This window comes from Chiloscyllium punctatum, chromosome 37, assembly GCF_047496795.1.
Source record: "Chiloscyllium punctatum isolate Juve2018m chromosome 37, sChiPun1.3, whole genome shotgun sequence".
NCBI lineage: Eukaryota > Metazoa > Chordata > Chondrichthyes > Orectolobiformes > Hemiscylliidae > Chiloscyllium > Chiloscyllium punctatum.
The window spans coordinates 19,956,162-19,962,562 of NC_092775.1; the positions used below are offsets into that span (position 1 = coordinate 19,956,162).

Here is a 6,401-nt window from a genome sequence, read left to right on the forward strand (position 1 = left end):
AAAACTGAAGACTCTTTTAGCTCCTTCACATTACATTCAATGTTTAATAATAATCAGGATAGTCAGACAACAATAACATTTTTAAATTGTTAACTAACTTCTCGTAACACTAATTGAAATTATTTGAGAAATCAATGTTAAATATCTATATTAATAAAACAGCATTTTAACATGGTCTTGAGCTCTAACAGAGCCTGTTCAAACTGAAGATATAGCTCAAAATCTAGAATATTAACATACAATACTGGATGTGAAAATGGATATTACAGGTAATATTACAGAATCACTATAGTGTGGATATAAACCATTCATTCCATCAAGTCCACACCCACCCTCTGAAGAGCATTGCACCCAGACCAAGCCCCATTCCTGTATTTCCCATGTCCAATCCACCTAACCTGCACATCTTAGTACTGTGGGAGGAAATCAGAGCACCCAGAGAAAACCTATGCAGACACAAGGACAATGTGCAAACTCCACACAGGCAGTTGCCTGAGGGTGGAATTGAACTCAGATCCCTGGTGCTGTGAGGCAGTAGTGCTCACCAGTGTACCACTGTTGTGTGTCAACATTAATTCAAAAATACATTTTCCTTCCATTTCAAAGAACAGCTCACTGTTAATTGGACATGCACATAGTGCAAGATGTACACATGAAGCAATGACTGTAAATTTATTGACCATCCCTAGTTCCCCTTAAGGTGATAGTAAGCTGCCTTCTTCAATCACTTATTTATTGTAGTTAGACCCATATTGAATTAGTGTGAACGTTCTGAGGTTTTAAACCAGTGATACTGAAGGAACAGCAATATATTTGCAAGTCAGGATGGTGAATGGCTTGGAAGAGAACTTGCAGGTGATGGTTTTCCCATGTATCAGCTGCTCTTGTTCTTCTAGAGGATAGTGGTTGTTGGTTTGGAAGATGCTGTCTAACAAGCCTTGGTGAATTTCTGCAGTTTATCTTGTAGATGGTACACATTGTTGTTACTGAATATTGTCAGGGCTCATAGCCTTTGCAATATCCAATGCCTTGAGCTATTTCTTAATGTGGTAGGAGGGAATCGAATGACTGGGTAATGGCACTTGTGACACTAGAGATTTTTGGAGGAGCCAAGACAGATCACCTACTCTGCACTTTTGACGGAAGATTGTTGGAAATGCCTCAGCCCTAATCTTATCTTTAGCTGGACTGTCAAAATGGCACTACACCACTTCTCTAAGGGGGAGGACATACATAGAATCACTCCCAACAAAGTCAGACCTTTTGAGACCCACCTGTTGTATCATGAAATCAGACTGAAAGGAAGTTGGATGGGTTGTTCATTAAACTGAGATAGCTTGAGGAATTCACTCTCCAACTATGTGTAACACTAGGCTTAAAGACAACCAACTGATGTGAGCTCATATTCTGACCTCTGACTGGGACAATGAAAAGTTATGATTTGAAGTTACAATCTACGGGTAGTTTGACTGTGGGGTTTCCCAGTTTGCACTCTTGAGATAAGAGGATGAGCTCCACTTGTATGTTGGTGATGTAACAGATGAAAACAGTGCCCAGTTGATCCAGTCACCTTTGTTTCTAAGTAAGCTTTATCCTGCTACTTTCCAAAACACCACTAAGCAATGACAGCCTCCCTATTTAAATATGTGTTGCTGGACTATTGCCATAGGGAATGTGGTCTTTAGTTTTGTGGGACAAAAGAGTTTCATAAAGGCTCTTTTAAAACTTTTGTGACATAAAGGATACAGAATTGGATTAATAGCAGAGTGAATCCACAGAAACCAGAATGAAGATTCATACCAATCAAGTGCAATGCAGTTCCCATGACATCCTGCCCTGACAGCCATAAGCAAGGTATATGGTGCCCAACAAATGCCAGAAATACAAACAATAATAGCAAGTGATTTTGCAATTTGTTTGTCCCTGGACAATCTAAAATGTTGCACAACACTCTGAGAAATTAGTTTAATTTTTCTCTTTGAAAATGGCGGCGATTGTGAAATTCCTTCTTTCATTAAACATTTTTCTTCACTGGATGGAATTATTTTTCCTAGATTGGTTCTGCGTTTCAAGCGATCAGGTGTTTCTGACCTATTCCCCTTGACTTTTAGATCAGTGAACCTTGTTGTTGAATCACAAACTGTTGGCTTGATCAGTTTGCTTTACAAACTTTTAAGGAGCATGCTGAATCAGAATTCGCTTCTAAGTTCTCGAGTAATGGTTTACTTTGCGTGGTGTTCCAGAAGTTATTTGACTGTGTCCTTGTTCATTTCTGAACTTTGAGGTATATGCTTAGGTTGAAATACATGACACTGATGAAAAGTACAAAGAACTCCACTGTTGATACTGTTATCAGAAAGTAACAGTTATAGTAAAACTCAGCATAACACTCTCTCTCAGGCACAAAGCTCCTGCCAATTATATATTCCCAGGCTGTTATTACTGGGCCATACAAAAGGAATGCAGTGAGCCAAACCAGCATCATTTTGATGCTGCATTTCTTCTCTTCCCTTGCCAAGCTTGATATGAAACCTAGGTAGAATTTAGACAAGAAATAAGTTTTATTAAACCTAACATTTGAGGTGTCTGAGATAGTTGTATGTACACATGAGTTATAAACATTTCAAAATACATTTTCTAAACTGTGTCAAAACCAGACTTTCTGTATAAAACTGCTCAATTAATTTTAAAGATAACACTCCGCAGAGTATGTATACATTTTTACCCAGACACCTAGATTGTTATTTCTCAAGAAGGGTAATTGTGTTTTTGCAGAGTTTAAACCTTTTGTTGTTAATAAAACTAGTTCTATATTACTTAAAGAACTGGCTGATGTGTTGCTGATACTGAGCTATATTTGATTTGATTTGATTTAACTTATACTGTCATAAGTACCTAGGTCCAATGAAGTAACTGGTTTTGCACACAGTACAGGCAGATCATACTAAACAAAATGTATTAGTAGTGAAGAATATAATCTTACGGTTGTAGAGAAGGTGCACAAAGAGAGAGATCAACATTGAGGTTTAACATTTGAGAAGTCCATTCAGAAGTCTTATAACAGTGGAGAATAAGCTGTTCTTGAATTTGTTGGTATGTGTGTTTAAGCTTTTGTATCTCACCATTAAATGTATAAGTCCTGCTAAGATTTGCTTTCCCAAAATGCAGCATCTCGCATTTATCTGAATTAAACTCCACCTGCCACTTCTCAGCCCATTGGCCCATCTGGTCAAGATCCTGTTGTAATCTAAAGTAACCCTTTTCGCTGTCCACTACACCTCCAATTTTGGTGTCATCTGCAAACTTACTAGCTGTACCTCTTATGCTCGCATCCAAATCATTTATATAAATGACAAAAAGTAGAGATTGCTAGCGTATTCTTGGTATTGTGAGAAATAGAAGACAATGTTATTTGCTTTTCAATATTATCTGGTCAGTTATATGCACAATTTTCTCTGCTTTGTGTTTTGTGTTGTTCTGGAGTAAGCTGAGCAGTAAAATGGATATATATTGAGGATTTTTTATGCTGTGTGAGTGGATTTCACTAGCATTCCATGTTGTGCCAATTAGTGGACAATAATAAAATCAAGACAATATGATGCTTAGAATTTCAAATGTGCACTATTGGTGAAAATAGAGTTTGGGGTGCATATCCCCACATTCTAGTCTATATTGTTCCCTTTACACTCACTGCTTCTCTTCCCAGGTCCATCACACAGGTTTAACCACACAGGATAATATTTATCCTCAAGGTGACTTTCAAACTCTTCTGTAAGTATATATAGATAGAATTTGTCTTAGATTATTCTAGAATATCTTGTATGAAGTTTCATCAAAGTAAAATGGACATCCCAAAAGCCACTTACATACTGATATTTAATAAAAACTGAACTACAAGAGAAAGGCAACTCAAATATAACTCAGCTTTTGAGTTCAACCTGTGGATATTGGAGGTGGGAAGATAGTAAATTCAAAAGGCAAGGAAAGAATATAACAGTTCATTGGGTTATTTAAAATGAGAGGTAAAGATATTGGTTGCAGTGAGGGAATTGCAGAAAGACAAATGATTGATTTGAATTCAAACCGGTAAAAGATTTAATGATAGGTGTTGTGGGTGGGAGACATATGTGATGCGAGAGTTACCAAGCTTTGACTCACGTTCCCCCATTCCCCAAACCGATCTCTTGTACAATCATTGCTTCCTTTCCCCACTACATTATGTCATGCCACCCACCAACTCCTGGAGGATAACATATAGTGAGATCAAAAGATTGCACAGCCAGCATTGGGAAATCATCCCAATAAAAGGTTTCCCTCTATTTTTCCAGCTCCAGCACCACCCAATCCATCTCAATCCACTGCCTACAAGCTGACACAGCACTGTGAAGATTAAACCCCAAAGGATCAACAGAACAAATATTACATGCAAATTAATGTGTGAGTGAGTATAACTATTTAATTTTGGGATATATGATGCCCACCTGGTTTGGGCAGGTTGTGGACCTGTAATGTTCAAATTATACAGGACTTTGTGTTTGCATTTGAGTTGGACTCACTGGTCTAGTCACACAGATGAATCATGAATAGGAAGGGTTTGGAGGGCTATCTGTGTCATAACTTATCAGGACCATGTTAAAGACTGAAGATGTACAAAGGAGGTAATCTATCACCAGCCAGAATTTACAGCCAGTCTTGTCCAACACCCATCGGCCAGTCAGGACATAGGGAATGTACAAGGGGATGCAAAACGCCCCTGGAATGGAATATAAACCATGATTAAGAAGTGAACAGATGCAATAGTATCAGGACATGATTAATTCAACAAAGTTAAAGGTAGGGAAAGCTAGTTTGAACCAGGAAAAAGGATGGATGAAAAGGTTTCAGGTGTCTTTCAGGATCAAAATTCATACTGTAAGGTTACTTGCCACAGTTATAATATATATCATAACATTGAGCAACACATTTACAGTTGAATGTAACAAGTCCACATGTGAAAAACACAATATTGAAGACGATTCTGAAGAAGGGTCACAAGACTCGAAAGGTTATCTCTGCAGATGCTGTCAGACCTGTTGAATATCTCTAGCACTTTCTGTTTTTGATTGAAGACAATTCAGTTGACAGCGCATATAAGTAACTTGCATGACTTTGTGGTATAGTGCTGAGCAGACAGTTTCTTCACAATGTTTAACACAGGCTTACTGACGACTTTAGACAAAGTATAGAAGGCAGACTGAGATGCAAGTCCCCTCAAGAACAGTTAGGAAAATGGAAAATGAAGGTGAGAGGAAACACAACAAGGAAACTATGACACCTGGAGAATTGATGGTGTAAAAGCTGGATGCATTTTCTGGCTGAGCCACTGTTGACCTTCCCACTGAGAAGTCGGAGATGGCCAGGTTTAAGGGGAAGAAATTATTTTGACTCCGCAGACTCTTATCCACCACAAAAGGCAGGATCACCAAAGCGTTCCCGAATGTGGTGACGACCACCAGGAGAACCATCAAAGTGATCAGGAGAGCGGCGGAGGTGGCCGAGAATCGGTAGAAAGGGGGGCGTCCGGCTAAGCTGGTGATGAGGGAGAGGTTGGAGGGCGAGCACTGGGAGCTGTTCACTTCAGCACCAAGAGAGGCATTCAGCAGCGGCACTGCCCAGGTGATCGCCTGCAGGATCCCCAGCTTGGCCATGGTGCAGTGAGGGCAGAGCTCTGGCAACCACGACTGATCCTTGGCACTGTCTGTGAATCCTGAACTTGTTCAGTTCTGGTTCAGGACTGCCAGAGGACATAGACTCCCCATCAGTCACTCACTCAAAGGCCAACATCATCATGACAGGATTTACAAAGGTAGAAAATAATCTTAAAATCCATTAAGAAACCTGAAGATACTGGGATAGGCTTATGGAGCTGAATCTGAATGGGAGCTGTACGTGAGATTGGCTGTAGTTATACTATTGCTGATGTTTTCTTCAGTTGTATTATGTGACAATGAATCCAGATTTAGAAAAAGAGCGGTATTTTACAAAGGGAAATTGATATTTTTCATGAACAGGTTTTGATAATTGAATGCAGCAAACACTGGAAGTACATCCTGCAGCAGCCCTTAACATTTTCCCCAATTTGAGCCCCCAGTTCATGTTGCCAACAGTTGTGATCCTTCAGAAGATGGTGAGGGAGGAGGAGAAAGGCCTATTACAGCAAGGGAAAGTGGGTATCAGCTATTACTGACTCAGAGTTCGTAATTCTGAAAATTTCAACTCATGATCTCACTTGGTATCCCGAATGACACTTGGGGAAGCCCTGCCTACTGCAAACACACAATCCACCCAAGATAGTAGGAATGGTGCTTGCAGCCATAGGAACAAAAGACATAGGAGCAAGAGTAGACCATTTGGCCTCTGAA

General features: G+C 39.5%; 1 pseudogene; it reads right to left on the reverse strand.

The window, feature by feature from the left end:
• Positions 1–2,152: 2,152 nt before the first annotated feature.
• On the reverse strand, positions 2,153–5,687 carry LOC140462769 (histamine H3 receptor-like; annotated as a pseudogene).
• Positions 5,688–6,401: the final 714 nt, after the last annotated feature.